At 39.6% G+C, this 23,725-nt stretch overlaps 2 long non-coding RNA genes across 2 annotated transcripts in view; one reads left to right on the top strand and one right to left on the bottom strand.

The window, feature by feature from the left end:
- Positions 1-535: 535 nt before the first annotated feature.
- On the top strand, positions 536-23,043 carry LOC120719723. Its single transcript, XR_005692743.1, has 3 exons — positions 536-549; positions 11,872-11,877; positions 22,775-23,043. It is a non-coding gene; the product is annotated as an uncharacterized LOC120719723 (long non-coding RNA).
- The window catches only part of LOC120719722, a 19,849-nt gene continuing 13,156 nt past the window's right edge, over positions 17,033-23,725 (bottom strand). Inside the window, exon 3 of the long non-coding RNA XR_005692742.1 lies at positions 17,033-17,164. This is a non-coding gene — a long non-coding RNA (uncharacterized LOC120719722). The remainder of the gene's footprint in view (positions 17,165-23,725) is intronic.

Raw genomic sequence — 23,725 nt, 5'->3', positions numbered from 1 at the left:
ATACTCATAGGCCACTCTTGTCAGAAGTAAATACAAATGAATCTGCCCAGGCATCATTAAATGTTGTATTTTCTACAGATATTGTTCTTTTCTTACATTTCTCCATACTTGGCCTACCTGGGGCTGAAAGTCTCAGTAAATGCATATCGTTTCGGCGGGTATACCAGCTTCCATGAGTGTGACGCTTCTTTTGAGCAACGAAAAATAATAAAATATAACTTTTATTATTCAAGATCACAATAATTTTCCAATTTAGAACTACAAGTTTCAAAAAAAGAACACAAATAAAATACACTTCAGTTAAATACTTATAATTTATTTTTCCAAACCATGCAGAGCCGCAATATAAGGACTAAAGAGCCGCAGGTTGCTGACCCCTGGTATAGTGATATTGTTTGGAGTAAGTGAGAGACATAAATGATTAATACTGTGAAGATAAAGGTTGGCCGACCAGGCAATATTATTTATATGTGCCGTTAAGGGAAAGTACTTCCGAGAATGACGCCCCTATTCTTAACCGGAGGGGAAGGTATGACAACAGAATTATCAGTAGATAATGAAAAACTACTGGATTTAGACAGAGCAGATTTTGTGCTAATAAGAATACATTCAGTTCTCCTTGTGGCTGCGTGCAGCAGGGCTGGGGGAGGGTCTGTGCTGGCGGACGTAGGTTACTGGCCTGGTAGCCTGGCTGCCCCTGAGTGGATCCGGGGCAGGTGTGGGGGCTTGGGGTTCGGGGGTGCTTCGCCTCCGTGCTAGGGCTCTGGCTTGGACTTGGGGGTTTAGGTCCTTGTTGGTGTGTCGCCGAGGTTGTGGGCGGGTGGGTGCACGGGGGCTCAACCCTGGCGCAGGGGGCCTCTGGCGCATCGGCCTAACTAGGGGGCTCTTCAAGTGACAGGGAGTTTGTTCCATCCTTGCAGGTGTCCACTCTGCAGGTGGGGGAGAGTATAGGAGAGGTGGAGAATAAACTTAACCTGGGTGTCTACTGTCTTGTGCAGTCTGGGAGATGATTGAATGTTAGGGTCGGTAAAGTTTCCTCTGCGGTGGGGTTGGGTGGGCTGCCCCGGGTCCTGTGGGGCTGGGCGGTCCCGCTGCCATAGGCCCCGATCTGGATGGGCCTGGGCTCCCTTGCCTTGGTGGGTGCAGAAGGACGGGGGTGCCTACTGGGGATACTCCCTGCCGCTAACTGATGCCCTCAGGGGTATTATTGGCTGCGTTGTTGGTTCTTGGTGTCCGGGGCTGGGCGCTCAGGTATGTACCAGCTCACTCCCGGTGACTACTTGGCGGGGCCTGGTGTCTGTTGCTCGGTCAGGCCTCTTCCGGGGCAAAGGGGGCCCTCGGGCCTGTGGCTCGGTTCACTCTGGCACAGCTAGCTGCCGGCAGAGCCAGTGGACACGCCACTGCAGCCCCCTCTGGCTTCTGCTCCGTGGCTACTGGGTGACCCCTCATCTGAGGCTCTCCTCAGCTCTTCCCAGGAGGGTGGCACGGATGCCCCTCCGGTGGTCCTCCTTGGGCTCTCGCACTCTGGGGCCTCTGGATTTCTGGAGCCTGGATCTCCTCCATGCCTGCTTCATGCCCTGGGGGACAGGGCTATGGCTCTCTACATCCTCTAGCAGACCATTACATGGGGAAACCTTTTGAATACAAGCGCGCTGATCCACACAGGTGTGCACGCGGGTGTTCACTGTTCATAGAGATAAACTACACCTTTATTGGCTGCTATTTCCAAGCACATCATGCGCTGTCGGTCCTGCTTGCTACACAACAACATTCAATATTTAGTATTTACTGCTGTTTACACTTAGCTAGATTAACGTGATGGTGTTGTGTTTAGTATGTTGCTCTGGGTTTTTTTTTTTTGCTTGTTTTCTCTTCTTTTTCTCTCAGCAGGTGATCCAGGAGATTTTTTTTTCTCTTCTTTCTCTTTTTAAGTGCCCTTTCTCACTGTCCCTCTTCCCTTCTGTTTTTCTTTTCCTTCATCTTTCTTTCTCCCTTTCCTATCCCTCAGTCATGTCTGTCCCGTCTGTAACAACTGAAAATAAAATAAAAATAAAATAAATAATAACAACAAAGGTTGATCAAATGGACCAATACGGCAAGGCCGTGATGATCCATTTGGCAAAGTAAATCCATTTGGTATCCTTGTTGGTCTTCAGACAACAATTCTGACGGCTAAAGAACCAAATAGGACAGGCAAAAGAAAAAGGAAAAAAAAAAGAATACATTCAGTTTTATTGGCATTACATTTAAGAAAATTAAGATTAAACAACCCTTTAAATAAAATAAAGAGAGAGATGTGGGTGGGAAGAGACGTAGAGCTGGGTGTCATCTGTGTAACAGTAAAATTAGATGAAAATATTGCGAAGAGGTAGGAGATAGATAATAAAGAGCAAAGGAACTAGAACAGAGCCCTGGGGCACACCACAATTAACTGAAGAGGAATGTACAATATTAGTGCCAAAACATTGATTCTGTTCATCTGGATGTAGCGTTTTCGAAAAAGCTACGTCCAGATGAACAGAATCAATGTTTTGGGATTTATTTACCTGGATGATTGAGCATGCATCAAGATACAATATTAGTGATATGTGAGCAAGGAAAGGGGGGTGGACAGTGGATCATGTTGGCATGTGAATGATTTTAACTTACTAATAATGGAAGATATTTGAATTATTTTAGGAAGTTCAAAACTAGGATAAAGAACAGATGGATAGGGGAAAAGGTCAATGCAGAACAGTTCACAATATTGCAAAAAGAGGTCAATTGTTGATGAAGGTTTACAATTTTGGTATAAAAAAATAAGTTCAGAAATTTTCTATGGAGTTTAGAAGCGTGTGTATGTGTGGGGGTTTAACAACGTTATGTAATGTGGAAAACACAGTAGGAACATTTCTGCCAGCCGACTGCACAGTAGGCTGAGTCAACATGAGAAATAGCTTCTTTAAACTGTTGTTCTAGTAGTAGTTGTATGTATACTAAATATAATGTAGTAGTATGTATGTTGTATAATGACGTAGTACTTTATCCTTATAAATAGTAACTCCAGTTTTCCTGAAGAAACATTCGAAGAATACATTCTGATGAATACCACTGAGCAGGACGAAAAAAGGAAATAATTCATGTTTTCTGAGGAGCCAAGGAATCTTCAAGGTCTACTGATATAATGAGATACGCGGTCATCTGTGGAAAAGGCAAGTCCGATATAGAACAGTTCAATGGGGTGATACCAGTACACAAAATATGGTCCAAAATCTGTCCTTTGGAGTAGGTAGGAAGGTCCATGTACTACATTGACAATAGTCAGAACAGTCCATATATTGGTTCAAACCAAAAGTATCCAGACTAGGTAAAAAATCTTTTGTGAATGAATTTTATGTACTTCCATGTGGATATTAAAATTGATAAAAGTCATATTAGATTAAGAAAGAAAAATCATTTAAAATGTCAGAGTTGGGCTTGAGTGGACAGTATAGTATAAAATATGTATTCACTAGTTATTCCAAACATACACTTTCTTTATGTTCAACTGCTTATCTAAAGCTGTCTTTCGATTTTAGAAATGGGATCAAATACTACTCTAATATGTTGTCCTTTTTTTGAAATGTCCAGATATTGGATACAGTTCTCCAGCAACTCTAAAAGGAAACAAAACCTATCTTACTGTGGGCAGAGCCCAGCATCGTGACTCACGTTGTTGATTCCTCTGCTCAAAAAACTTTTTTTCGTGATTCCAGGAGTAGTGACATAAGTTGTTTACTCATCTTCTCCTTCTCTCATGTCTTAGTTTATTGTTTTTGACTACTATCTAAAGGATTATGACATCTGAAACCACTATTACAATGACACATGAACAATAACCATATGACTGTTCCCACCACTAACACATGACCCTACGCTGTGTTCACTGCATCATTCCATGTTTGGCACTGATCACCACCTGCACTCATGTATATATCATGTATATATCTATCCACTTAGCACTTTTAATTCTTATTCTTATTTTTATATTTTTATGACAGTATGTTGCACTGAAGCACCGCAGCAATTTCCTAATGTTGTAAACCTCCTCAACATCTGGCAATAAACCCTTTCTGATTCTGATTCTGATTCTGATTACAAGGTGATTCAAATCTTCACCTGCCCACCCAACATCTGGTTTCAGTGTGCACAGTGGGAATTATGCTTGGCTATTACATAACACTACACTGCAAACATTTGCACAGAGATAAATGTGTTACCCATGCTCCTACTTTTACTATATGAGCTTCTTTCTTGTTTCATAGAATATTCAAAACTTTGTCTTCCAAAAACTTCTTTGTCACTCAGTTTGTGGCCCACATTGAATGTAACTTGATTTTGCATACAGAAAACTTGTTTTTTTGGGGTGGTAAATGTGGTAAATGTTTATTGCATAAACTGGAATCTTCTTTGGCCCCAAGTTCTCCTGCCAGCCAGTTTTTTCTGTCCTCATTACTTTCTCCCTCCATTAATATTCCCCTCTTCTTTGTAAAAGGGAGTATTGCTTTTAATCATTATTACTAGTGCCTATTTCAGATATTGATTCTAGTATGGTTCAGTGACATCATAACATAACGAAAAAACTTTCGTTTTTTTAAATGTATTTTTTAGGGGTATTTTTGTGAAGCTTTTTGTAACTTTGATACATTACATTAACTCTTCCTTTAAAAGACCTGAAAAGGGAGCAAATTTTGCAGTCTTTCAAAAGAAGCCCCAAAATAATAACTTGGAAAGCAATAACTTATTAACAGTTTATAGCATTCAATTTAATCTTCTTTTGTCTTTGAGAAAATTACATTTGATTCTATATTTGAATGTAAATTCATTAGATAGACTTCTGGGGGAAAAGTGTCAGTTATGTAGAGAAGCATTCCAACCTCAGAGAATCATGCATGCACTGGGGGTCTATGGACTGTTTGCGAGTTTATTGTCCATAAAAAAAAGAAGAAGAAAATAACTGAACTCAATTATTTGCCGTGATTTGGACCCAACATTTAACTGAAAAAAACAAAACAACCAAATCTTCAAAAACAGTAGCATATCAAGGCTGAGTCTTTCAGAAAGAAATATGATTAGAGGTTTGCTGCTCTGTGTAAGACTGTGTGGTGAAATAATACTTAAGATGTAAACCAGCACTGCATGGCATTGACCTTCAAACTGTTATGTGACACTGCTTGAAAAACATGCAAAATTCCATTAAAAAGAAGGTTTTCTAGAGAAAAAAAAAGTTGAAAACAGCTATATTCCTTTATGCATAGTCTACTTATGCTTCAGGAACCTAGTTTAGCGATGATAAAACATTCTTTAAACCACAATCCATAAGCATCTTTGGATAATTAACACAATTTAGTGCTCCTTTCCCCAACTGCTGGACTAAAGCCAGACAGGTTTAAGAAATTACAAGCTGATAATGTCATGGTCCTGGGTCGTTGACCCAGCATTTTGTGTTTCATTTTGGTTTCATCTTGTGTTTGGTGTTTATTCTGAATTTATATTCGTTCTTTGGGTTTGGTTGTCGTGTTTATTGTCCCTACCTGTGTCTTCCCTCTGTGCTCCGTTCGGGTCCCTGCGTTTGGTGTTGTAAAACAGTCTTTCTTCTTCTTCTTTCTTACATTTGTATTGGTGGTTGGCAAACTAAAACAGTCTTTGTGTTTCCGGTTTTACTTTGTAGGTCTGCTTCTCGTTATGTCCATTAGTGTCAGCTGTGTCCACCCCTGGTGTGTATTTATAGTGTGTGTTGGCTTCTGCTCATCGTCGGATCGTCTGTGTTCATTCTCTATGTTCCTCTGCGTCTCTCTGTCTAGCTGTCCTCATCTGCCACCTCTGAGTTTCTCCCGCTGACCTTATGTCCCAGGTTTGTTTGTTAGTTTCACCCAGTTTAGGTTTATGTTCAGTTCTGCCCTCACCTCTGTTATTTTCACTATAAATAAACTTCCCCTCGCATCTCCACCACCGTCTGCATTTCGGGTCCTCATTTATTCTACCACACGACTGCTGCCCCAGCCGTGACAGATAAAGGCTACAAAAATCTGTGAAAGCCACAAAAACCTAAATGCAGATAGGCAAACATCAAGGAAAAATGGCAATCACAAAAATAACTACAAAAAAAATGGTAAGGCAAAGCAAACATTGGCATAAATACTGGAAATGAAAACACGTAACAAATTCAAACCAAATTATACACTTTGAGAGAGGCACCCACTGAAAGGAACAGGTTTACCGAAGTGCAAATGGAAAAACAAAAACAAGAAGAGAAAGTGAAAATAATTATGGAATATCAACAGCTAAAATACTTAAACAAGAAATATTTGTTTTCAGAGAATCTATAAATATGTTTTCATTATTATGGACTCTTTAGGTTTGTCCCATAAAGAGTAATTTGTCAAATTACATTTTCCTCAGTCATTAACTGAATCACTTACCATCACAGAAATGTTACACAATGTCTGAAAAGACAACGACTAGCTAAAGTGTATCAAACAGTCATTGAATATTAAGGATATAATAAGTGTGTAACAAACACTGATTTGTGGTGTCAACGCTAACGGTTGAAAGTTATGTTCATTAGTATGTTCTGCTCAATTTTGTCAAGAGAGATTAGACTTGTTCTTTCTACTAATATAAAATGACACCCACGCTCTAACACTCTTATTACAGTATGAGTCACATTGTCCTTGCTATTTCAGTTTCTGCAGTATGTTTTGTGTGTGCCTGTATGTGTTTGTGTGTGTACGTGTATATGTGTGAAAGTGGTTGCATGTAACCATATATTACTTTGCTGCTTTGTCATTGAGACAGATGCAGAAGTCCATTATAAAAATAACATAAGAATACCACATAAGGTTTCTATCTATGATTTATAACATTAATATTCTACCAAAAAAAGAGATATTATTGGGAATGGACCCACACTCTTTCTGTGTCTGGAGGATTAAGTTAAGTTGCAATAGTAATAAGTGAAAGTAAAAAGGAGTAAAAACAGAAAAGAAGCATTTAAGTCTGTGTGAGTAAGAATCAAAAATACAAATGTCTGAGGTAACACAAGGCATAAAACAGTAGGGTGCTATGCCTACAGACAACAGAAGCAAACAGTAAAGATGAAGTAAATCAAAAGAGAAATGTAAATATATAGGTAATGTAAATATTGGGTTGCTTATTGTCTTTCTTTTTAAAAAAATAATTTGAGAAAAACAAGCACCATATAAATAATGGTATGATTTTGTATACTGCAAAAGAGAAACCAGAAAGTGAATATGGGATATGTGACTACTGAATGACATCAGTGGTGCAGTCTCTCAGTGTGTACGATTATTATTTGTGTCATTTGTTACTGACAAACGACATAAACCCCGCCCCCATAAAACAAAGAGGAATTTCATTGGAAAAGTGCAAGTAAGCAGTCTATGGGGAAATGATTCATTAAATGGGGGCAATTATGCAATGACAACGTGCTGATTTTGTGTTCTTGAATTCCAAAAATATGTGTCCTTAATTCTGAAGTAAATTTCTCAAGGCATATTGATAAATGTTCTGATATAAATTTAAAGCTATGGTCAGGACTGGCCTGGTAATCTGGCATATCAGCCATTTGCCCAGTGGGCTTAGAAACTTGTGGGCCATAGTTAAATATATTTTTTCTCTTTGTCGATATAATAATACAGGCTACATGCCAACTTAAAAGACCCCTTCACAGCCCTACAAGTGCTGACAGCAGCCCATTCGTTAATTTTCATTACTGACACTGGCTTGCCCAATAAAACCGGCCCATGCCCTACTTTCCCTGTGCAATAAACAGAGTTTAGTGTTGAAGTGTTAGGATGCCTGGGTCGCTGACCCAGTGTTTTGAGTTTATTATATTATTTATCATTTCTAGTCTTTGGTTTCTTTGTTAGAGTTCTATCTTATGGTTTATGTCTCTGTGTCTCCCCTGGTCCCACGTCTCTGTTCCCTCTGTTGTAGTGCCTGCCGGTGAGTCTGTGTCTGTAAGTTCAGTCTGTGTTATGTTTCCTGTTTTACTTTGAAAGTCCTTGTCTCATGTAAATGCGTCTGGTTGTGCTTCCTTTGTCTCGTTAGGCCTGATTTGCCCCAGCTGTGTTTCCCTCCTGTTACCCATTCCCTGATTGCTCCCTCTGTGTATTTAAGCCCTGTGTTTCAGTTTGTCTGTGTTGAGATCTACTGTTTACTATGCTGTGTGTCAGTTTGCCTGAGTTTGGTTTTTGGAGTCTCAGTTTTGTTACCGTTTTTGAGTTCACCTTTTGCCTCTGTGCGTCTGCACTTTGGGTCCACCATTCCTGCCTGCACACAGCCGTCTCATAACAGGAAGAAGTGGTTAATAATGATGGACAATGGGTCAACTTAACCAATGTTAGCTACTAGGGCTACGGCAGCTGCACCATTAACAATAGTACCAGCCAAAGTCCTTTAGTAAGTGATTCTTTTGAGTCCCATTCCATACAAGTGAGGAAGACATGGAGGAAGGTCATCCTGGTAAGAAAATAGGTTGAGGGACATAATTAGGAAGGAACAGGGTCAAGGATTCAACTGTCATATAAAAGTCATATAAATACAAGTTCATAGTCAGAAAGATAACAGTTAAGTCTATGTTTATGTATCTTTGCATTCTGAATAATAAATTACAATGCATTTTCTCATTATAAATTGAAACCTTATATGGACACAAAGCTGTTTTTTCATGTAATGGAAATAAAATAGACTTGAATAGAGTTCACTATATGTTTTAGACATTATGTGTGCATATTTTATTTAGATGCCATACAACTTGAAACTGTAAGTGCTGACAACATAGGGCCATAGTAAAGTAAAGAAGGATACTAGAACAATGTGGGAACTGATATTATAAAGTACAAAGGCCAAACAGATCTCATCTTTGTAACTGGATTATTGTAGCCACAGTGTGGAAAAATCACTGGACCAAATTCATCAGCAAAAAATTATACGTTTACTCAGCTGTGGAACAGTGACAATCATGGGTACTGAATATACTACAGGCTAAGCAGAACTTTACATCTCGCATCTACAAGTACCAATACAAGTAATTTTTGACATAGTAGAACGGTTTACACATGCACTAGTTGTGAATTTTAGTGTTCTGTAAACGTTCTTTTCTTTGACTTTAATGTTTATATTTAAAATATAAGAAGCTTTCTTGGATTATCTTCAAGTCCCAATGCAGTTGGCACAGTAACTTGTTTCAGCTACAGCACTGATATCTGTTTCTAAAAAACAGATGAGTTTACAAATGAGTTTTTTACTAAAATCATTCAAGGCAGATCGGCTCTTCTGTATCAAAAAAATGTAATAGGATCGAAAACTATTTTTGTTTAAATACTATAAATTACAATGTCATGGTCTCTGTGTCTCCTTGGTGTACCTAGGTTTTCAGGCTACATGTTGTTTTTAGTTTGTCTCTCTCCCTCTCCTGTCTCTCACCTGTCTGCCTGGACGGGGCTCCCGCCCCTTGGCCCACGCACGTGCTGTGAATTCACCTGATTACCCGGACTCCTGGGCTATTTAAGCTGAGGACTCAGAAGGCTTCTTCGCTGGGTTGTGGACTTACTCTCGTCAGTACAGCCCCGATAAACCCTGTTTGTCGTGTGAATACTCTGTTTATTCTAACCGCAGTTCTCTTGTGCTTAGGTTCTCGGACTCGTTCGTACCTCCGATCTGTTTCCCTGGTGGTGTGGTGTGGAGTGGAGTGAGTGTGCAAACAAACGTGTATGAAAACAAATACGAGAGGAGCGAGTTTGGATGCAGAAGAGTGCTGAAGTCAAACTGGGAAGGAGCGAATGAGCGGAGTGTGTTTTGGACTTTCTCCCCTTTTTCCCCTGGACCATTGCATATCCCTGCCCTGTACACTATATATACTTTCACATGGTGTTTTGTAAATAAATTTACGACTGCTGTTCTAGTTCAGCTGGTCTGCGCCTGAGTCTTTTTTTTCGCCTGCGTGACATACAATTTCCAGAAATTTCAGTTCGCTTATCTGTCAGCTGGCTAACCAACTTTGAGGATAACAAAAAACAAATCCAAAGTCCCCCTGGTCCTGTCTCCTGTCCCATTTTCATCTCTCTGTGTTTTGTCCCTTTGTGTCCCCAGTTTGTCATGTCTTGATGTCTGTTTATTCCCATTCCGTTTCCAGTGTAGTAGGAAGTTCAAGTTCATTTCAAGTTCAAACTTAGACTAAGTGTCTTAGTCTAAGTTTGTGTGTGTGCGCACGTGTGTGTGTGTGTGTGTGTGTGTGTGTTATTTCCTTTTTTATTTTGATAGTCTCCCGGTTTCAGTTTTGCCTACCCTGTCTCTTCAGTAAGATTCTGTTTGGCTGTTTTCCTCATGTGTGTCCACTCTGCCCCAATCTCTGTGTATGTATTGTGTGCGTCTCCTGTTGTTCTCTGCTGTGTTGACCCCTCAAGTAGTGTGTTTCTGCTTTTGCCTTGGGTTCCTCACAGTTTCCTAGTTTTACAGTTCCTTTGTTTCTGCCTCATTTGATTTTTTATGTTTTTAAATTTCAGAATATTAGCAATAAAGTTTCCTCTTTTAGTTTATTCTTTTGTCTCAGAGCCCTTCAGTTGGGTCCAACTCAGCCTAATCTGAGTCACTGAATTGGACCTCATGATAATTACCTTCAAATGGGAGTCAGTGAGCAGACTCAAATGACCGTTGTCAGTTTTTAAAGGTTTATTGAAAGATGTGAGTGTGTGGTGTGACAACTAGAGAAGGAAGCAACTGGGTGACTTTAGCAGAGTAAAATGTAGCTCTGTCAGAATGGAGAGAAAGTTTCATTATTGTCTCTGGAGAAAGAGAAACATTGCAGAGTCTTTTGGATGTTTAGGATTCCCTTACTTTGAGCTCTGGTGGTTTACTTGTGTAAAGGACTATGACCTGACATACTGTTCATGTGGTTGCTTAAAGTTTTTTATTGAATTTTCAGTCATACTGTTTCCTGGTTTGGCACACACATCTGTCAGCTTTCCAGCTGTGTGTGCATTCTACAATCTCTGGTCTCTGACCTCATTATCAAAATGAAAAACCTCATTAACCTTGAATTTAAAGGGCTGCAGGACCAGATACCACCGGGTCATCCAGGCGTTGGCATCCTTTATGCGGTGGAGCCGCTGCATTGGGGCATGGTCCAAGCAGACAGTTAATTTGTATCATAGGATGTAATAATGAACGGAGTCTACCGCCCAGACAGTCCTTCTCCACTGTAGTGTACCTTCTCTCACCCTCTGTTAGCTTCCGGCTGATGTATAGGACTGGGCGGTCAAGCCCCACCTGCTGGGACAGGACAGCTCCCAGCCCTCTGTTCGAGGCATCAGTCTGCAGGACAAAAGGGAGGGAAAAATCAAGAGTGTAAGGCAGCGGCTTCCCACAGAGAGCTTTCTTCACCTGCACAAATGCCGCTTGGCACAGCCCCGTCCACTTGACCAGCTCGCCATTTTGGGTGTGATCAGTCAAGGGGCTGGTCAGGTCTGCAAACCCGGGTATGGATCGGCAATAGTAACCCGCCAGCCCCAAACCATCTCACTCCCTTTTTGGTCTTGGGGCGTGCACATGATGTGACTGCTGTTGTTTTCTCCACCTGTGGGCGCACCTGCCTGCCCCCAAGTGGTACCCCAGATACTGTACCTCTCTTCGTCCAACCGCACACTTCTTCAGGTTGGTCGCACCGGTGCGACCAACTTTTTGAGTAAAAGAAATTAAATAAAATTCTCCGCAACTTTGAAAATCTCCGTGTGGTCAACAACTGACAATGCCCCTATTGTGGTCTAAACCAATCAGAGATAGTCAGGAGCGGGACCTCTCTGATTGGCCGTGGTCCAGATATTACTGTAGTCCTTCGTGTGTACGTTTGAAAGTGCAGGCGGATAGAGAGAGGTGAGTAGCTTCAATAAAGCGATATCGATTCATTAAATCCTGAATCGACTTTTAAATATAAATGTATTTTGCCAGAAACACCAGAATCTCAGGTTAAAGCTCACAAAACTATATCAACAACAATCAAACAGCAAATGAGAGCAGGAAAACGGAATCTGCAAAAAGAAGTAAACACAGAGCACGGAATCAGCTTTCTCTTTCTCGTCTTTCTCACCCGACGGCACGTACATGGACATGCCGTTGGGGCTGAAAGCTCAAAGATTCTGATGCATAGGCGGGTCCGCGCTTTTCGTTTACGTCATTTTTGGGCTAGATTCTGAGTTGCAGGTTTTGTCTTTCTCAAACCAAAATTCACTGAACCAGCAGGAAAAAAGAAGATCCAAACTACGATTCACATTTGATAAATGTCGACAACCTTCATTTACTGTTTTGCTTCTACCACGATAAAATCGCACTGCATGCACAGCTCTCTCTCTCTGTACTTCAAGAACAGTTTCCCATCTCAAATCTGTTTTCTGCATTATTCATTCGCTTATTACCCCCAGTCTACTACAGCACTGTCGGCCGCTGTCTTTCCTTTTTTCTTTTTTTTTACTTAAATGACCTCGGAAAAGAAAGCCTAATTTCTTCTGTTCAATACTGAAGAAAGTTTAACCTTTTAAAATTATGCAAAATTGCAGAATATTGCAGAATATTTTTAAGGTTATCTGCTATAAAAAGCCAGGCCAGGAAAATCTCCTTCATGTTTTTCTGTGTTTTAGCCTCAGTTACTTTGACACAAAGGCATCTGCTGTGATGATCACACCTCTGATGAAGTCTCACATGCATCAGTACTGATAAATGATTAGAATTATAATATTTCTGAATGTCTGAGGCAAAATTGAATCGAATCGAATCAGAACCTTGTGAATCGGAATCGAATGGATTATAGAAATCAGTGATGATACCCAGCCCTAGTGAGTAGCCTAAGCCCGACAGAAGTGGATGTAGCTGTGGGTAATAAGAAAAGATGAAAAGAACTATTGATAACTTTTTTGTTAAGTTAAGACATGATCTGTCTGAAATTCATAGGCAGTGCTCTGACACGGAGCCATCAATCTCTGAACGCTGAAAAAGCAGTGTATCCAGAAAACACATTATATGCTGCAATAAATGCACTGCCCAAGTGTGCCCTCTCCCTACTGCCTTTCAGCAGCAGGCAGCAACAAACAGGTCGTCAGAGGAGGCTGATGGCACTTTAAGCGCAAGCAGTTTTTCAGTAACTTATCTTTCTTGTAAAAATGTGCTCCAAATAAAGAACTTTGTGTTGACAAGATTGTTAGTTAATCATTTACAAATTAATAGTGTCTGTAGTGACAGCAATTTCCCCCCCAAAAAAGTGCACATGTAAAACTGTGATTTTAAGCGATGTGGTTGCAACCGTGGCAAAAAGTTAGTCTAGAGCCCTGTACTGGCTTTTAAATCATTAAATGGTTTGGTGCCTGTATATTTGTCTGATCTACTGCAGCCCTATATCCTCAGTGGGTAACTGACAATGTTATTTTATTGTTATTTTATTTATTATTCTTATTGTACTTTTTATATTTCTGCTGTACAGCATTTTGGTCGGCCATGTGTTGTTTTTAAAGTGCTATATGTCAGATAACTAAGCAGGTGGACACAGATAGCAGAACACACAGACACCAGGGAATTACAGTGAATGGTGTTTATTTACAGTCACAAATTTGGGCTATAATGGTTGTATTGATGTATATCAACTTGAAATGCTCCCAGAAATGGCACTACAACATGTAAAAATATAATATAAGCTCTGGCGGCCTTGGTTCTATGGTAGGTCTTAAAGGGTTAAGGGTTCACTGCTATCAGCCTTTGGAGCACAAACTGGGTGTCGTCAGGATGCTACAACACAGAGCGAACACCATCCCCACAGATCCAGTATCCAGGGAAGCAGAAGAACATCACATCAAGAAAGCCCTGAGTAAATGTGGTTATCCCATTTCTCAAAGCTGGGAAGGCACCTAAAGAAAGCTCCAGGTGATAAAGACAGAAGGACAACTGCTGCCTTAGCAAAAATCCTTAGTAGTCCCTTATTTGTCAGGAGTTCTGGAATAAGTGTGACACATTTTCCCTAAACACCGTGTCTCTGGGGCTTTCAAAGGTTTGAAAGTCAGGCCAGATCTGCAGTCTATTTACACCTATGGGCCAGTGGCCACTGTTTCAATGTCATGGTCCTGGTTCATTTTGAGCCAGCATTCTCAGTTTTCTTGTGTGTTTGTATTATGTTAAGTCAATTTCTTATTTTAAGGATTTATTTTGTGGTTCCTAGGCTGTTCTGTTTAGTTTGGGTTATTAGATTTCCCCTTGTGTCTGTGCCTTCTGTGTCTCCCTCTGTGTGTCCATGTTTATATTGTGGTGTGAGTTCTTATATGTTGTTTTCCGCTCGTGTTTTCTTCCGTTATATTTATCTATGTTCCCCAGCTCGTGCTCCTCTGTGTTCCCTCTCTCTCTCCAGTCTGCCCCTCTGTACTTCCTGTTTTACTTTGATAGTCTCCCATCATTGTGCATTATGTTCTGTGTTATATCCAGTGTTATATCCGTGCTTCCCAGGTGTGTCCTCTTTGCCCTCGTTATCCATTTTGTATTTAGTGTCTGTCTTCCTGTGCTTGTTGTCATGATCTCCCTCAGTCATGGCTGTGGTTCAATTGCATTGTAACAACACATCCTGGCCAGAATCATCATTCAACCAAGACTGAAGAAGTCACTTGAATAAGTGACGAAACGTTTCTCCCACGGAAAACGCTATGTCCAGATGAACAGACTCAGCTTTGGGGGATTTCCTTACCTGGCTGATTGAGCATGCATCAAGACATCAGACAGTTAGAATTTTTTTGCATAGGTTAAAGTTGCAGAAGTAAAACGAAGTAAATAAAAATAATAAATAAATGATTTTTAAAAAGTTGCACACACCTAATCTCTCATGTATAAAAAAAAATCACGTTTGTATTTGTGTGACATTTAATTTGAAGCTAAATTATCTTACAGAGTGGGAAAATAAGTTAAATATAGAAAAATATGAAAATGTAAAAAAAGATAGATACTGCTTAATTAATCTGAAATGCGATTTCTGCTGCACAGTGCTTGTGCTTTTCTTTTAATGCAGCTCATAGACAGTGCACCAGTATTTAAAATTTCTTCTTTCAGTATATCCTCTTTAGCTCAGTCAAACATTCAAAAACTGGCCAAAGCCCAGAGCCACTGTTTCTACATAGAGGCTAGAGAGTTGACCTATTTCTGTCTTTATCTGGGTCCATTCCCTATGTCAAAAACTGTGATGAAGAGGAAAACATGACAGAGACTAACTGAGAAAAAGGAAACCATACCATTGTTTTATATAACATCACATCTGACATAGTTAAAAAATGTGAAATCAGGACAGAGAGATTGTTGCTAAGTAAATACAATAAGTTGATACCTTATATCTAACATTCTTTCCTCATGAACGAGGGTAACACAAGGACAATGGACAGGGGCCTTCAAGTAGAGTTGTTATCACTAATTTGCATTCATAACATCTTTTTATTTAATAAAACCAAGATTATGTTCAGCATTAAACAGGGAATATCAAAAGCTCCTTCATTGTCAGATTGTTTTACTAAATGTTGCCATAGGCATCACTTGGCTAAATATAACATAAATGATTCACCTATTCACCTTGCAACTCTAATAATGCAATTATGCCCAAAGCATAGTGGCCAAGCAGCGGATTCAAACAAAGCTGTTGTTTATGCTTTTTAACCGTGCTAAACATGAAGTAAAATGTGGAAAACTGTGGGTTATAGAAACTGTGGGTTTCTAGAAAAAAATGTTTATTTTCACACTCTCTGAACATAATCATCAAGTGTTACTCTTTCTGAAAGACATTCAGTTATAGGTTTCAGTAGTTCCAACGCTTAACTAGTGTCATTTTTAAATGATATGCCAAACACTGATTTGGTTAATACTGTTTAAAGCTTTCACACCTTATATCTGTGTCAGTGGTGCCTCACCATGTCAGTCAAACAAAAACTGGCCAAACCCGAAACTAATCTTGTCATAGATGTCAGAGTCATGACCCAGTTCTTCTTGGTTCTGGGTTCATTCCCTATGCCAAAAACTGGGATGCAAGGCAAAATGTGTCACAGAGACAGTTATAAGGGGCTAAACAATGAGAAATGGCAGTGCTTTCCTCTTAAATGGTCCCTGTGTTTAAATGTGTCAAATTTAGTCGAGAAGAAAATAAAAAATTTCAATCTCTGACTTCATGACAACACAAAATGCTGGCTCCAGCCCTGATTTTCTCGGATTTAGCCCAGTTTAATCACTACCGTATTTTTCGGACCATAAGGCGCGCTGGATTATAAAGCACACCGTCGATGAACGGGTCTGTTTTCATACATAAGGTGTACCGGATTATATGGCGCATTAAGCGAAACAAAATAGCCAGATGAGTCAAACTTTACTCAACTTCTTGCTTCCTCCACTTCTGTACCATTGATTCATTAATGTTGAATTCTCTCGCAGCTGCTCTATTCCCATGTTGTTACAGTATATTAATGACTAACCTCATATTGTGGATGGATTATCTCAGTCATTCTCCCGACTGAAGTTTGGTCCGTTTACAGCATCCTGCCATGCGATTGCATTTGTCAATAACCAACGAGAACCCTCCCGTTAAATTTTATTTAATTTTAAGTGGAGAAACATTATCATTCACTGTGTTTATGTTATGCTAACATAGCTGTGTCGCTAGCGATCACGCAGCACATCATTATATACCAGCTAGTCCAACTTCAGTAACCCTACAAAAGTCACTGCTGTTTAGTTTTCTGTCTTCATTTATTTTGGAAGTGATAGCAGAGCTGTACGTTTTAATTTTTTCCAGAAATCTCTCAGTCAGAACATGGTATATCATGTTTAAGTGGAAACTAGCGTTCTCCTAACTTCTAACTCTGTTTAATTTAATAAATTCTGTTTTCATGGATGCCTGGATGTTAAACTTAATTGTTACACCTAGTAAAGCAGCAACGCTGATCATTTTATTAAAGATGAAAGAATGTAAACAGTTTTTAATTCTCAGTGATGCCGCTGTGTTTGTTTGACTTTGGGACCTGAAGCAGAGTTTGGACCTGGATTACTCCGCGAGGCTCCTGACTACGGTAGCCGTAATGCTCCGACAATCCATCAAGCGGTGAAGCTTCATAGCTTACCAGAGCTATTTGTTATTAACTGGCAGTTAATAACAAGTAGACATTTTTTCTGTGAGCACCAGATGATACTCAATATACAAATTTTTTTTGGTAGACTATGTTAACAACTCACCTGCCTTCATATTTAGGTTAATCTACCCCATATGGAAAAGATATATATAAATCTTATAAAGTTTGTATCTGTCTTGTGTGAAACTTGTATGAAAAGCATACAAGAGTGAAAACAGATGTAAGATCGCTTGAAAAATTATATAAATGAAACTTAATAATAATAAAAATAATAATAATGCATTTTATTTTGAGGTCGCCTTTCAGAAACCCAAGGTCACCTTACAAAGAACAAAATTAATAAAAGGAACAATACTCATAAAATACATAAAATAGGTTAAAATTGCAAAACAGAGCTTGACAACAGATGAAATCAGCACTAAAGCGAATAAACCAGTTTAAACAGATGTGTTTTGACCTGTGTCTTAAATACGGTAAGGGAGTCAATATTTCTCATGGCTGGAGGTAGAGATTTCCAGAGCCGGTGAGCAGAGCGACTGAAAGCTCTGTTCCCCATATTAATAAGGCGTGAGGACGGAACAGTAAGATGAATAGCAGATGATGATTAGTGGTGTGCGGATCGATATTGAAATATCGATTCTTCCGATACTTTAAAAAGTGCAATACTGTAATTTTCTGCTGCTCATTTCTGTGCAATATCCCATCTGCCCCCCCGTCATATTTCTTTTCAAGATTTTCTTATTTAATCACTAGTGTACATATAAGTATATTTATAGATACATATATATTTAGTCATCTTTTGTCTTTTACCACGTCTCTCTAATATTTTGCTCTTTACTATTTTTCTATTTATTTTATTTTATTTTATTTTACTGTACCATGCTGCTCGTCAAACACATTTCATTGCAATGTTGACCCTGTGCTAACTTGCATATGACAAAACTGAAAACTGATACCAGTAATTTATGTTCTAGAACGATTCTCATATTAAAATATTGATATTTTAGTACTTTGGGGTAAATTTGTAGTTTTTCATTAACAGGAACACCGTGGAAAGAAACTATATCATTGGGATCGTTCCTCTTACGCCTTTCACAGTCATATGTGAAATACGGCTGTATAAATGTGTCAGCCCTTGGCGTGCACACTCACAACAATGGCTGAGCGTGAACGGAGTCATGTGTGGACGTATTTTACCTCCACAAACAGCCGAGACGTGATTTGCGATACATGTGGCAAGACAGTGAGGTGTTGTGGCAACACCACTAACCTAGTCAAACACCTCAGAGCAAATCATATCACAGAATATGATGAGCTTATGTTGAGGCAAACTGAAGAGGAGGAGAGGGACAGGTGCTGCTAGGGGAGACAGACGTCTCTCGCAGAGTCCTTTAGTGCTGCACGCAGGCAACATGCTCAAATAGCGCAAAACTTCAGTTTTTTTTATTTCTACATGATAATTCTACATTATTAAGCAATATGAACAGTAGTCTGATGTCCTGTAATCATTATGAAGCTATATTATTACGATTACATAATACAATTATATATTGTATTATGAAATACAATGAAACATTAAGTTTTTGTACAGAGTATCGGTATCGGATCAGTATCGTCGATACCACTCTGAATTTTACTTGGTATCGGATCGGAAAGGAAATCAGTGGTATCGCACATCACTAGTGATGATCTGAGAGGGCGGGAAACAGTGGTGATATGGAGCAGGTCACACAAATATGAAGGAGCAGATTTATGGAGACACTTGTATGTAAGAAGTAAGATTTTAAAATTTATCCTGGCTTCTATGGGCAACCAGTGAAGCTGCTGAAGAACTGGGGTAATATGAGCTCTTAACGGAGTACGGGTTATGATCCGAGCTGCAGAATTTTGAAGAAGTTGGAGTTTATGAAGGGACCTCTTAGGGAGACCAAATAGGAGGGAATTGCAGTAATCAATACGGGACGTAATAAGACTATGGACAAGGATGGCAGCAGCATGGGGGGTAAGGAAGGGACGGAGTCGGTTAACATTACATAAGTGGAAGTATGCAGACTGGGTTATGTAATTAATGTGAGACTGGAATGAAAGAGTATTATCAAGTAGGACACCCAAACTCTTGACCTGAGGGGAGGGAAGGGTAGGAGAATCTTCAATGTTAATGGAAAAACTGTGGGATTTGGTTAAGATAGATGGTGTACCAACAAATAAAACTTCAGTTTTATTACTTTTAAGTTTGAGAAAATTGGAGGAGAACCAGGATCTAATCTCAATAAGACAGTTAGAGAGGGAGGTAGGTGGGAGGGATGAATTGGTTTTAGAAGAAATGTAGAGCTGGGTGTCATCGGCATAACAGTGAAAATTTATATTATATTTTCGGTATATATGACCAAGACGGAGCATATAAATAATGAATAAAAGAGGCCCTAATACTGAACCCTGGGGCACACCAGCAGAAACAGGATAGAGACTTGAAGACTGGGATTTAAATTGGATAAACTGAGTGCGGTCTGAGAGATAGGAGGTGAACCAGGCAAGGGGGGTATGACTAATGCCAATGGATGCTAACCGGTTCAGGAGGATATTGTGAGAAATGGTATCAATCACCGCACTAAGATCAAGAAGGATGAGGATGGATAGGAGACCAGAATCAGCTGCCATCAGAAGGTCATTGGTAATCCTTAACAGAGCAGTTTCTGTGCTATGATTGGGGCGGAAACCAGATTGAAATTGTTCATGGAGATTATGGTAATTGAGATGTAAATGAAGCGGGGAGGCGACAACTTTTTCAAGAATTTTTGAAATAAAGGGGAGATTTGATATAGGGCGAAGATTATCAAAGTTTTTGGGGTCTGCACCAGGCTTTTTGAGAATTGGAATAACAGAAGTATTTTTCAGAGATGAAGGAACGATTCCAGTGTTAACCCTTTAGAGCCGATCGGAGCGGGAACGCTCTGTTATGCGTAACTATTTTTAAATCCCAGTAGCACTGCAACCACGTAAGCTAGCACAAAAATTTTTTTTGCATATGAAACCGGAGGAGTTGTACTTACATCTTATGCCATCAGCTTGTCCTAGGTCACGGTTTCCTTCAACATATAAAGCTTTGCAAAAACTGCATAAAAAGCGCTTGCAGGAACAAAAACATAATATTCCAGAAACACGCTTTACCGATCCGATCAGCTGTTTGTAACACTTCCTACGTTGGAATAGACGTCAGCGCGAACTTTTGCATTTCCGCCATTACCTGCCCGAAACCGGAAGTGACGTCATTTTCGCGGAAATGTAGTCTTTTTTGCGATCAGGGCCTCAGGGCCTATACTGGTCTTTTTAAAAGTTATCTTTGACTTTATGACTTTCTGTGTCGTTTCTGGGATGCTTAGGACTCATATTGCACTGCTGGAAATAGTTTATTTTGATGCATATGCTGCTTTTTTGCAAATTTGCAGTATAATTATTTTCGTTTTTCCTGCAGTGTATAAAAATTGGTGTATTTCAAAAATAAAACTATGAAGACACTCAAAATAAATTTCCTGTGGTGGGAAACTATTTTGTGCAACTTTTTTGTATTTACAGTTTTGAGGGATAAGCCTCTTAAATTTCTCTAACTACAAATATATGTTAAAAAATCAAAAACGATTTTCAATTTTTTTTTTGTAGTTTATTGCACTTTTTTGCAATTTATGTAATTACTATGCACTTAATGAATACATATTATTAAAATCTGGGCTATAATGGTTGTATTGATGTATAGCAACTTGAAATGCTCCCAAAAATGGCTCCACAGCATGTAAAAATATAATATAAGCTCTGGCGGACTTGGTTCTATGGTAGGTCTTAAAGGGTTAAGGGAGGAATGAATAATATTGGTTATGAGAGGTGCTAACGAGGGAAGATAGGCTTTAACTAACACAGTGGGGAGAGGGTCAAGTTGACAGGTGGATGACTTAGATTTTTTAATAAGATTAGATACATCAGTTATGGAGGGAAGAGTAAAGCTTGAAAATAACTTGTATGTTTTGGATACTTACTAAAACAATATATGAAAGTAATGAGAAAGTGGCCACTTTCATGAGTAAATCATATAAGCCTTATATGATTCACTATATGAAGTAGGCCACATCTTATGCAAGTCTTTTATAAGTTTTTTCTATTTCTTTTCCATATGGGACACCTAACTCAGTATTTTTTCAGTGCCATTAATGGCACAATGTGGGAATGTAAAATCTGTAAATCGTTGTTTAGGGAGAATTTCTAAAGCTGTCTGGAGCACCCAAGGTCAGTTACTCAATGGTAATAGCTTACATACATATAATTTTGAATATTTGACTGTGTTTTGCTCTTTGTTGTGCCTTGACTTCTATCAAAGATGCATAAATCTGGGGAATAGCATTCAAGACTAATGAAAACCTAATGGAAAATGAAAGCCAAGATTCAGTCAAAAATGAGCTCTAATGAATTCCAATGCCAATTATCAAAAGGCTGCAAAAAGTTTTTGATTTACTGTTTTCCTTTTCATAAACTAAAGTTTAGTTTGGATTTTCCATCAATGAGATGGTTGTGCTATGATTTATGCTTACCAGGCTAAAGTAAAACCATTGGTCTTTTCCCTCGTTCTCTCTCTCTCTCTCTCTGTGGTTCCCCTGGGAGAGCAGCGTGCGAGAATTGGGTCTCTCAGCAGACATGTGGGTATTTTTGCTTCGACAGTTTGAGGCTATAGCCAGTAGAATGAGATGGGATAGTGGATGGTATGGTAGCCTCCTGGACTCTATGTTTGTGTGTTTGTGGCTGTGTGTTTCTAAGACAGACGCACACAGAGAGAGAGAGAGAGAGAGAGAGAAAGAGGCAGAGGTAGAGCAACAATGTGTGCCACAACACACGCTTTTGGAGAGGGCACCATCTGGCCATGCGCTCAAAAAGTCATTTAGCACAAATGCTAGGAAATGGAAAATAGTGGTTGTGGTACATGTTCTTATAAATAAAATTTGTTCTTGAAATTCTGTTTATTTGCTTATTGTTAAGCAACCTGACCAACTTTTGTTAGCTGAATCAGAAAACTGCTCATGCCTTCTTTCCACACAGTGATGCGTTAAGTTAGCTTTACAAGATAATGCAATGTAAACAACACTGCATAAAGGAACCTGGGCATTAAATTGCAGAACATACTTGCTCCAGAATGCCTGCCATATTGGACTTTTTAGATTTCCAGGCCAGACTGCTCTTTTGCCTGTGTGGTTTTGTCTAGGCTGCTTAGCCTATGTGGCCTCATTCAAGCTGTGGTGACTTATGCTGCTCTGCTGATGTGCTTAGGCCAGGCTACTTCACACATGCTGCATGGAGTAAACCATTTTAACTGGTCTTCATTGGTCTTATACTGTGGGATTCTTAATTTATTATTTGTTCTTTGTTTTCTCTGATATCCCAAAAAGTTGATTAAGTTGAATAAGTTAATCTGGATGTTGCATTTTGAGTGGGAGAAATGTTTTGTTACTCATCCAAGTGACTTCTTCAGTCTCAGGTGACTGCAGGTTTCCCCAACCTTATAAACAGTACATATACATATTGACTGAAACTACCACCACTTACAAAAAAATGGGCTGTGAGGCCAGAGGCAGACAAGGGTAGGTGCACGGTTTTGCAAAAACAGAAAGACTGTCATGAGAATATTTTGTCACTGCTCAGTGACAAAAATACTTGAAATAAGACCCAGGAAGTGGTTACAGGAAGAGGGTGATAGATTGTCTTAAGCAGTTACAACAAGACAATGGTATTGACTGGACCTCATACGACAGGCTATACCCAGTGGAAGCTACACCAAGTCAGTATCGTTTACCAAAGATAAATAAACTTGGTTTACCTTTAAGATCATTTGTCTGAATGATCAACTTGGTCACCTATAACATCTCAAAGATGGTAGGCAGCTCTAAACACCATATCCAGAACACCACTGGATTTTGTTGAGAAGCTGAGAGATGGCATTATTGAGACAGATGAAACAATGGTCTTGTATGATGTTACATTTCTCTTCACTTCACTGACCAAGTGTGTTTGCTCTTGGAACTGTGTCTTCCTTCCACCTATTTCACATACAAGGGTCAGACCTACAGGCAGAAACATGGGTGTGCCTGTCATAAGCTGTGTGCGGCAGGCAGGAATGGAGGACCCAAAATGCAGACTCAAAGGCAGAACTAAACTCAAACCTCAGCTTTATTGCTGGAATCCAGGATAACAAAACAAACTGGAAAATATGTGAACTAAACAGGCAGGCAGGCAGAACACACACAGCGGGAAATGAGGGAGAACGCGATGCTGAACAGAGGGAAATGTAGACACTAAATTCAAGAGTGAAACGGGGCAAAGAGAAAACACCTGGGAAACACGGCTGGTAACAAATCAGACAGATGAGACGGTGGAGAAGCAAAACAGAACATAACGCACACTGAAAGGAGACTATCCTTAAGAACTACAGGGAACGCAAACACTGAGATGCAGACTGACTAGGTACAGGCAACAGCGGGAGGGACAGAGACATGACTGGGGATCAAGGGAGTAAATATAGA

The sequence above is a fragment of the Simochromis diagramma genome, unplaced genomic scaffold (genome assembly GCF_900408965.1).
Source record: "Simochromis diagramma unplaced genomic scaffold, fSimDia1.1 OVJJ01000344.1, whole genome shotgun sequence".
Lineage (NCBI taxonomy): Eukaryota > Metazoa > Chordata > Actinopteri > Cichliformes > Cichlidae > Simochromis > Simochromis diagramma.
The sequence above is the reverse complement of the archived record's forward strand: the minus strand, read 5'-3'. Positions and strand labels throughout refer to the sequence as shown.